Below are 11102 nucleotides of genomic sequence, written 5' to 3'. Positions count from 1 at the left end.
GGCTTAAGCATACGGGTAGTCGCCATGAGACCAACGGTGCTACATATATCATCTCCAGTGGGAGCCCACAGTGAAGAACAAACAGCACAGGACAAAAGCTGAGCCTATGTACATGACAAAAAGCCCATGCATTATCTCACGGATTATCCCAAAGGTCTTTGGAAATCCCACATAATATGTAAGGGTAATTTTCTTAGGACGGGTGGGGGAAGACAAAGCGGCGTCACTGTCACTCAATATACAGCAGAAGCCAGATTTTTTTTTTTAAAGGAACATCTAAAAGAGTCTAAAGTTCATCAGAAATGACAGACAGTACAATTCAAACAGAAAAGTCAGCATTGTAACAACAGTCACACGGACACACGTCCCCTCCTACGGGAACTAATAAAACCACAAACAACAGAGAAGCGGTTGTAAAGGCCCAAGGTGCGACATCACAGATTTTAGTAGCAAATGCCTGGAAATGCTCAAATTTTAAGTCACGCTCATGTTTGAAAAGTCAAGCATGCAGATCGTACAGAGGTACTGTGAAAAGACTCTCTTTTAAATTTCTGGGGCAGATGACTACTGAATGAGAAACACACACACTGAATGTCTTTGGCAAACACTTAGCAAGACATTCTTTGACACAAACACATATCAATGCCTTTGTCTAGAAACGCTCAGTACAATGAGCTGGCTTAGGTCAGCATATCCTGAACTCTAAGTCTGGATATCGAGGGTACTTCCCTTAACATCATTTCTGAGTTGTTGTTGTTTCTTTTAAATGGTTGATTGACTGGTGGTTAAGCCAATGAACGATAGTTTCCGCCCCAGAGGGACAGCTTGTGAACACTGACCTGCCCCCATTTTGAGGAAAGCACTCTGGCAAGATATTAGGTAATTTCCATTATCGTTTTACAAAGCCTTAGCAGGTACTTGAGGACATCCGAGGACGATGGTGTTACAGTAGTCACATAGCGCCATGTCCTTGAAGTTCATCTGTGAGATCAGCTCAGATCCTCTTTTTCTCCCCATGGACCAGACTGGAATTGGTCAGCAGGTTGCAGTGATGACCTTAGACTGTGACAGTTCTCCTCAGAGACAGAGTGGGGGAGGGCTGGTGACCTAGGCCTGCCAATCACCACTTCATCAGGCCCTCTGTTTCGTGGTATCATAGGCTCTAATCACTTCAGACTGTGAGACGATGCCATTTTCATCTTGAGAGAAAGCATAGCCGTCTGTAAGTAACAAAAGAGCAGAAATTGGTTAATGAACTCACTGGAAATTACTGTCAGTTACGGTGTACCACCATCTGCTGGGAGGTCTGCTACATCCTTCCCACCTTCAGAAGCCAGGGGCACTCATGTTTCACATCTGGAAGAGACACAAGTTCAGCAGCAAAACGGAAGAGTGGAAGGGCCAGCGGCTTGCCAGTGTGGATCCTCTAAACTCTGCTTCCCATTACACTAGGCTGAAGCTGTCAATCTCCCTTTGACCTCAGAGCCACGTAGCAAGTCTACTCCCTTCACATTTGCTTCCTTGTGAGGGAAGGGCTCAGACTCTGAACATGGCATTGGGTACATTTTTAGGCAGGTGCCAAGTGAGTGAGAAGGTTGGAGTAGATGAACAGAGGGATGTATTAATTAGCTTGATTAAATTATTCTACCACATGAGCATACGTATGAAAATACCACCCTATACTCTATAAATAGATACATGATCATTTGTTGTTCTCTGTAAGATACATGATCATTTGTTCTTTATAAATAGATATATGATCATTTGTTAATTAATGGCACCGAAGAGGGAAGAGAGAGGAACACACAGAAATTGTCAGTGATAGAAAAGAGGCCTGTTTTCTTTATGGTACATTCTCTTTGCCTCCCAACACACACACACACACACACACACACACACATCATTGATGCTTTATATAGTCAGAGGGGGTGTGGGTATAAGAGATGACCCTTAGGGGCATCATATCTTTGGCAAAGGCCCCTTGATATATAAAGTCCAAAAGCACAAAACATGGGGTATATATATAAAAGAAAATAAATTACACATGGAAACACAAAATAAAAGATATATTACTGACACCAATAAATTTACTATAGGGCTACATATATTATGTTCTCTTTCAGGTCCTTGAAATGTTAAGAGGGTGAGATACCTAATAACTTCTTCCAACTCTAAATATGCATAAATATTTTTGAAGGGTAAAATATATGTTTCTTTGCATTGCATGAGAGCTGAAAAGACTCTGGTAGAATTATTCAAGTAGAAAAGATAACACAGGCAGCTTTTAAGAGTTAAGATTTTATCTCACTGTTTCTTTTTAAGATTTAAGGCTCCAAGGAATGTAAAGGCAGCCGCACTTTAACATTCGTTACTAACTGGGGAGAGAGTGTAGCCATGGGTTTGTTAACCAACCATTTGTTTCTATATATCAGGTTGCAAAAATTTTAAATCATGAATTTTATAATAGTTAAATATGGTGCAAATTGAACACCACGGCCTCTGCTGCATGCTGGGGATCCGCAGAGCACAGCAAGTTCATTTAATCAAATTCAATACTCACGGAGCAGGTTCTGTTGTAAGGACTCAGAGCGGTACAGATTCACATGGTTCTTCTTAAAGGACATTCTTGAGGCAGCTGTGACCCTCTCTGTGAGGCTGTGGAGCAAGCACGAAAGTGTGAGACCCACTGTCAGCTCAGGGAGCCCCGCTCTCCTCAGGACTACCAGCAGAGCTAGACAGAACAAAAGCCGGAGAATCTGCAGTGCGAACTTCTTTTTTTTAATTCTATTTTCTCTAGATAGCGAATGAGATCTTAAGTGTTTAGAAACTTTTGAAGCCATTTCCGCATGATAATCTAGGAAAAATAAGGTTTCTGTACCCAGCACCATTATATCTAAATCAAACAGATACAGAATCTGCTTAACACAAGTAGTAAATCACCAAATCACCTCCAATCTTGATCGACTCACTGGATGTATTGTGAATACAGAACTTTTAGGGTCTCAAAGCAGCTATCTTAGCCATACTGTACCTTGCTCACATTCTGACATACTCTGATATAAATGACAGTTTTAGTTATGCTAAGGAAATGAAAAAATAACAGAGGGCAAAAATCTTAATCCTTTTTAATCAGAAAAATTCCATTACCAGTCCAATATGGTTTAAGTACGTCAATTTCATTTTAAAACACAATTTATTTATTTATTTATTTATTTATTTATTTATTTATTGAAAGTAATTATGCTAGGTAAAGTAACGAGGGAAAAACAAGAATCCGTAATTGCTTAGCCTGGTCTCCACAGAGAGGTCCACAGAATTAACCACCCTTTCCTCTGCTACATGCAGTGCAGTGACTCACAACAAGAATCCAAAACATTTGTTGGATAGAAGAATCTGAGCAATTCAGACTCATGCTCACAGGCCTCCTCCATCTTACTAATCATGCCGTTTCTCTAGTGGCTGATTTATTCAGAGTTCTCTGACAGCAAAGAGCAGTCAGCATAGGTGGAGTGAAGGTGTCTGTCTGCTGAAGTGAATGGCTCACAAAAGTATGTTTTAAACAACTGGAAGAGCATCAGCTAAAAAAAAAAAGAAAAAAATCCCATCTTGTTCTTTTTTCTTCACCATAGAATTTTTAGGTTAAGCTGCTGTAAATTATGTTAGTTCTGTGTTTTGCCATCTTTTTTTTTGAAAGCCAGAAATGGAATTATCTTTATCATAATACACATACATAAAAAAAGAGATCATCCCCATTGTAGAAATGAATTACACAGACATTTAGGCAAAAATTGAAGGGGACTGTTTAGAAATGTTGACATTTGTATTAATCTCTCTCACATAGTTTTTGAAGCCCAGGGATGCTAACTAGGACTTACAAGACATAGTTTATTGTCACTAGGGAATTAGCTCCATTAAAAAAAAGAAAATGAATTCGTGGCAAAAGTCCAGTGTCAATGCAGTTAGTTGTAAACCATTTCTGCCACACACAAAGGGAAAAGGATCATCTCCAATGAGGTAGTTTCTCTTTCCTCCTTCTCTTTTTAAATGAGCTACACTACAAGCTTTGAGACACTAAGGACAGTAGCACAGGTGACTCCTTTGGGGAGTCTGGGAGCTTGGGCATTAAGCGTGGGGTAATCTGAGGATCTCAGCAGTGTACTATGGATAGGGTGTCTGGCAGACTCTGGTGTTTAAGCTGAAAATCCTTATAGAAGGCTGGAAGAGAGCAAAGGAATATTCTGGCAGCTTCTTCCCCAAATTCCTTTTTCTAGGTTTCAGGGTGGCCTTCCAATACTTGAAGAAGTCTAGGGATGGACTTTATCCTCCACAGTTCAGCAGCTGAAATACATAGCATGCTGCTTTTTTAAAAAATCTATCTATCTATCTATCTATCTATCTATCTATCTATCTATCTATCTATCTATCCTATCTATCTATCTATCTATCTTTTAGCACTGAGGACCTTCTTGGGAAAGTAGCACATCCATCAGGAAAAAGCATAAACCTTGAAGTCTGTTTTTGACTCAATTCTGAGTTTGCTGCTTGTTAGCTGGGTCACAGTAGACAACACTTCCTTGGGTCATCTCACTTACAATGGAAAGGACAATACATAACTCTCTAGTACACAGGGATGGCTTAGGCCACTTGTCAGCAAAGTGATTGACACTTAGGAAGCAGTCAAAAGTGCTGGTCCCTCCCACCCCTGTCCCCAGATACCAGGAATTTTATTAGAAAAGGTACTTTGTAAAGGTTGTTTTTTTTTTTTTTTTTTTTGCCTCTGTTTGTACTTAACCTTGGCTTGGTGCAAGAGAGCTACGGCTGCACATGGGCTTTAATTCCTGACGCCACTAATTCTACCTCATGCTGAGAAAACAAGTATGTTTTTTGTTGCCTCGTTCTTTCCTTGGTGAATCTGTGTTTTCTGCCTGTGTTCTTTCTCATGTGGCAGCGTCCCCACTCTGGAATATGAATGCCATCTGCAGCAGGGTGCTTTACAAGTTAGAAGTGATGATGAGCTGGCTTTCTCTGTCTCTCTTCTACCCTTAGGAAATCATTTATCATTTCAAAATTTATACACTTTTATATCACCCATGGTTATGGGGATTAAGAGTACTACTGGGTCCTGCTATAATATGTGGATAACATACTAAATAAGTATAGTAAAAGTTTAGGGTTTTTGCTATTGGATAGCTTTACTCAGGCGTGACAGAAGAGAGAAAGAAGGAACAAGATCTAGCCGCCCGGCAAAACCACATCTATTACAATTCTTAGGGAGCAGTTACTCTCAGTCTAGTAGGGTCTTTCATTACATACCCAGATATGCAAATTCCAAGTCTGTTTAATGCAATCACCACAGTAAGTATCATTTAAGCATTGTTGCTTTATTTCTAACTCACGACTGCCATGTAACTTAGGTATTTGCTGGAAAATGAATGAAAAGATACTGTGTTTAAGTATAGTATTTCTCCCAGAAAACATGAAATATGTTACTGTTGGTAAAAACTCATACACAGTCAAAGAACGTGTTATTTTAAAGGAATTTTTGGTCACTTTTGAAGGACAGTAAAGTGCATTTATTGGTTCGGTGGGCTGGTTAGTTTTTTACCAACTTGACATAAAATCTACATATACACAAGAAGAGGGACTCTTCAACTGAGGGGCCGTTTCCATGAGGCTGGCCTGTCGGCAACTCTGTGGGGCATTTTCTTGATTGCTAATTAATATGGGCGGGCTCAGCCTACTGGGGGCTATGGGCCTGAGTTGGTGTCATGGCACCCTGAGCTAGTAGGCTTTGACTCTGTTAAAAAAAAGTACCTGACCAGAGAAAAGAAACTAATGAGTAACATTCCTCCGTGGTTTCTGCCTTCAGTTCCAGCCCTGGCTTCCCCAGATGATGGTAACCTGTAAGCTGAGATAAACCCTTTCCTCTACAAGTAAACACACATCTGGGTCATGAATGGGTTAATCTCACAGCACAATGAGATAGCAGTGCTCTTGAAAGAATGAACCACAACCCTAATGGCCTAATCTTTGCCTAGGAGGAAGGAATCCTCCATTCCCTTTCACCATAGTGATGGGTACTCTGAAGAAAAGTTTTTTTTTTTTTTGTTTTTTTTTAATATTGCAAAAAATTAGTGTGCACATATGTACATGCGTGTTGTGTTGTCTTTTTGGCGAATGTTATTCACTAGTATAGTTGTGTACACATGTGCACGCACATGTGGAGGGGTGGATGGTGTGTCTGTTTTTGATCATCCTCTACCTTTAAGTTTTGAGACAGGATCTGTCAGTCAACCGGAAGCTCACCGACTGGCAAGTGTCTTGCTCAACAGATGGGCTTTGGGAATCTGACAGTTTCTGGCCTCACGGTGCTAAGTTTACAGGCATGCTCTGCCATGCCTGGCTTTTTATGTAGGTTCAATAGATCTGAACCAGGTGCTAAAGATTCCATGGAACTATAACTGGCAATCCATCTTAGCCCCAGAACAGCTTTTCTATATGCTTCTTTACTTCCCATAGAGTATGTCCTACCATACTGACCATAAATACCAAAGCGAAACTGGGATATAGAATTTTTGTTAGTGCTAGGACAATTCCAAAATTACTTCCATTAAGAAACAATACTAAGAGCTGGGAGCAAGCCTCATCATGTCCCTCTATGACCAAATCATCTGCCATCCTCATTCCCTAGTCTCTTCTCTATGGGACAAGAGTGGGAGTTAGTGAGGCAACTGAATGTGAATTCAAGAACCAGAGGCTAGAGCTGGAGGACAGCTCAGTGGAGAGAAGCATTTACTGTGTAAGCATTAGGACCAGGATCAGGTCTCCAGCGTCATGTAAAAGCTGGGTGTGCTCACCCAGGCCTGCAACCTCTGCAGGGTTGGAGGGGTGGAGGTGGAGAGTTGTCGGAGGCTTACTAAGTGAGCCTACTTCCAATTTAGTGAAAGACACTGTAAAGATTAAGGTTGGAAGTGACAGAGCAGGGACCCCTGATGGTCTCATTCATTCCCTTTACAGTATTTTCCCGCTCAAAAAAACAAATACTGGGATGCAGGGGATAAGAAGTTATGGAGAGACTATGGCCTGGTTGGGGGCAGAGTAACTCGTGGCTACCGCTGGAGTCTGTGTGATGTGTATCTTATGATGTACAGGTAACTAACGATAATGAGACTCACGGTTTGATACTCAGCTGTGGCCATTAGCCGGCTCTGCTGTTTGATGAATGTCACGATGCTAACCTGCAAAGGGTCTAGGTGAGCAGGGCAGCTTTCCTGTCCTGTTGTGGTCTCCTACAAGATCCCTCTGCTTTCCCCCTCCTTGAGCTGCTTTTTGGCAGGAAGCCGCCATGCTCTCCTTGATCACCAGTGAGCATCGAGAATGCGGGTTTGTGCTGGACCAGGGCTGAGCTTGTAGTATTTAGTCAATTTAACTAACTCATTTCCCGGAAGAAAGCTGAAGAGATATTTAAAAAGGTTGGAAAAACTTCAGTGGAAAAATATCTGAAGTCTCTTTTTAACAGAGTGGTTTCTATGGGGTGGAGGGGTATGATCCATCTCTTTCTGGTTTATATTGACCCATTGATTTTTCAGACTTTATGTGTCCTGTATTTTGTCTGCATGTATATATTTGCACAACATGCATGCTTGGTGTCGGTGGAAGTCAAAAGGGGGTGACAGAGCCCCTGGAATTGGATTTATTGATGCCTGTGAGATGCCATGTGGTTGCTGGGTACCCAAAGCAGGTCCTGTGCAAGGGTGACAAGTGTTCTTAACCCTAAGCCCTCTTCCAGCTCACACTGATCTACTTTTTATTTAATGGAAGGGGCTACACACGTTGTAGACTCATAGGATGGTTAGGATCTGGAGAGCATCATTTGTATCTTAGCTGATCATGTCAGTAACAGGTAAATGACAAGGAGGGGCTAATGCAGGCATTGGCAACATAATTGCAAAGGTGAATATACTTGAAGTATAGAAACTGTATCATCATCAGTGCCTTTCTCTTCTAATTCTTCTTATATAGCCTTATTTAGTTTCATGAGCTAGAAAGTCTCCTTACCCTTTGTATCACTGAAAGAAAGATAGAAAACAAAGACAGAAGGAATGTAGGTCCCAGGTCACAGAAAAGGTGCTTTTGTATGATAAACCCTGTAGGGCAGAATCATACTTTGGAGCAGGACCTCTTCAATCAACTGGTCTAGCCTCAAGGCTGACAATTTTAGGGACCTAATCTCTCTGAGTCCCTGTGTTCTTATCTGGAGAGGACCCGTTTGCATTGCATTGGGTTCAGTGGGTCCTGTGTATTCAGACCACAAGTGAGGAGCCTGGATGACCAGGTGTACTGGAGATATGCTAGGGCCATTACATTCAAAACAGCTCCACAGCAGTGTTTCAAGGGCTGCTGTGAACTAATGAGAGCCAGTAGGAATCGGAGGCCAGGGCCTCAGCTTCAGCTCCCCCTTGGACACCTATCTCAGTCTGTCAGACTGAATAAAAATGCTGAAGCAAGACTAAGGTGACATATTGCTTGATTTAAAAAAATGTTTCCTATGAATTTTAGACAAAACCATTAGGCTGGTTAGTGGGACAAGAGAAAAACAAAGTGACTCCCAGCCCTATCTGCATAGTTATGTTTTTATTCTAGATTGCTTTTAGTTGATTTCTTTTTAAACAATGTTTTGTGTACTTGATGGATTTATCTGCCATCTAGCCTTGTGATTCTGGAGGATGTAGTGGTAAGAAGAGAACCCTGGATAGTGGAACTCACTCGTTGGATGACCTGGATCTAGGCTGGTTCCTAAGAATACACCAAGCTGAAAATGCAAACCTTAATTCTGATTGCGGACCTTCAAAATTATAAATACCATTTTTGAAATAAAAATTCTCTTCCTTTTAAATTTTTGTTATTTAACACTAAGCTAACATATTTTATAGTCTTTGTTTCAGTTCTTTAGTTTGTTTTTAGAGACGAAGTCTTAATAGGTAACTGAGGTTGGCCTGAATTTCTCATGCAGCTGAGGCTGGCCCTAAACTTATGATCACTTGCCTCCGTCACCTAAGAGCTGCCACTAAAGGTCAGTGTTTCCTGGTTTCCATCGTTTCACTTTAAAGTAGGCATGTGAGTCTCATTTTATTGATTAAAAAAATTGAGGCCCGGTTCATTAAGAACTTGTCTAAGACAACTCAATATTTAATGATAGATCTGTCTTGAATCCATACCTCTCTGATTCCAAAATCTGTCACTAATACCACCAGTCCCAAGTCAGATATAAATGCCAGTTTTATGGCTTATTTCCCACCACCCGTAAGAACAAAATGTAAAAATTCTTTTTTGAAAGAACATATTCCATTTGACTTTTACCTTTTCCCAAGTACGACTGCTCCTGGGTCTTGAGATTTTGCCTCGAGCTCCTGAACTTCATCCACTAATGTTTTAAAGGCTGTCCTCTTGATGCTGTGGGGAGAAAAGGATTTGCATGGAAATTCTCCTAGGAGGACAAGGATGTGGACATGTGGCTTACTGTCCTGCCCTTGGCAAGCATGGCCTTAACAAGGGACAAGCAGAGCTTTCACAAATCTTAAAAAGCTAAGACATTTCTATTTAGCAATATAGGGACAATAGTCTTAACAAATAATTGATATTTATAATACTAAAATAGCTACTAGATAAACATATCATTACCTTTAATAACCATATTACAAGCTAGCATTATTTAAAAAACATAACTATTAAGAAAAATTGCAAAGCTTTTGTTGCCTTTATATTTTATGTATATTTAGAACCAGAAAAGCAAGGAATTTCTTTTCATAACTCCTCAAAAACATGTTTGGAGGTAAAATCTTTTCCTTTCTATTTTGAGGTCTTGCGAGTGATTTTTAAAGAACAGATATTTTCTGATGTAATTTTCTCCAATCCAACCGAGGCACCTCTCCTTGACGTCTCCTGAACACCCACTTTATCTCTCTCTTTGCTTTTTACACTAATTTAGTTTTCTCATTCTTGAATCATGCCTTCCTTCTTTAAAATCAGTAAACGCCACTGGCACAGACTTTGCACAGTTTACACGCTTGGGAACCACAGACCCCAAGGGGTGACATGCGTGCATGTTATTGTGTACTTAGCCAAGAGCCCCAAAGGGTGACGTGCATGCATGTTTTTGTGTATTTAGCCAAAGGTCACATACTCACACTTTGTACAGCACATCCAGAAGCAAGGACGCCACAGGGATGGAGAGCAGGCCCACCCAGAAGACTCCAGAGCTGAAGAGCATGGCTGCCTGTGGACATCATCACAGACAGCTGACATTTCCGCACGGCCAAGATATACACCCATCACGCTGAGCCTCTTAGCTTAATCTAAGTAAGGTAGCTTAAATATCATTTTATAAGGGGAAGGACAATACTCTGAGGTCAAACTCTTAAGACATTTGTAATTAAAAACCATATTTGTCATGACATGCCTTTATATACCTTTTTCCTCTCAAGTAGTTGATGGAGAAGGTTTAATCATGCATCAAATCTTTTCATAAATATATGTATATATGTACATATATATATATACACACACACATATATATGTATATATAGATTAAAAAATTATTGTGCTTAATGACATGAAATGTAAATTTTGACCTTTTCCAATAGAACATTATTATCAATCTTTCTGAAGAAATCAAATATACGTCTGATTTAAATGAAATCAAATGGCATATAAGATAATTCATATTTAGAAAACAGAATTTACCAATTCTAGCACATGACAATTATACTTATCACATTGCAAGCCATTAAAAAAATCATCCAGACATATTATGATGACAATGGTGCAATCAAATTTAAGATATCTATGAAAACAACTTGATTATTTTGGGTGAGTGGATAGACATCATCTTATTTTGGCTCAATGATTTACATAAACTTTTATCAGTGTACATCTATTATTGCTAAAGTCAACCCCAAATATCTAGTATGTGAAACTCAAATAATGGTATACTAAAGTTAACTCTAATTATCCCATCATATTAAATCTTAAATTGTATATCAGAGCCTGTCATACCATAAGCAAAAACTGTTCTGATTTTTAAAAAAAAGTAATAAATTCTA

The 11102-nt window shown here is 40.0% G+C and overlaps 1 long non-coding RNA gene across 1 annotated transcript; it reads right to left on the bottom strand.

Annotated features, from left to right (window-relative positions):
* Positions 1–2641: 2641 nt before the first annotated feature.
* On the bottom strand, positions 2642–10711 carry LOC143433820 (uncharacterized). Its single transcript, XR_013070241.1, has 3 exons — positions 10188–10711; positions 9361–9453; positions 2642–2655 (listed from the first exon to the last, which is right to left on the bottom strand). It is a non-coding gene; the product is annotated as an uncharacterized LOC143433820 (long non-coding RNA).
* Positions 10712–11102: the final 391 nt, after the last annotated feature.

The sequence above is a fragment of the Arvicanthis niloticus genome, unplaced genomic scaffold, assembly GCF_011762505.2.
Source record: "Arvicanthis niloticus isolate mArvNil1 unplaced genomic scaffold, mArvNil1.pat.X pat_scaffold_1474_arrow_ctg1, whole genome shotgun sequence".
NCBI lineage: Eukaryota > Metazoa > Chordata > Mammalia > Rodentia > Muridae > Arvicanthis > Arvicanthis niloticus.
This window is presented reverse-complemented; position numbering and strand designations above follow the sequence as displayed.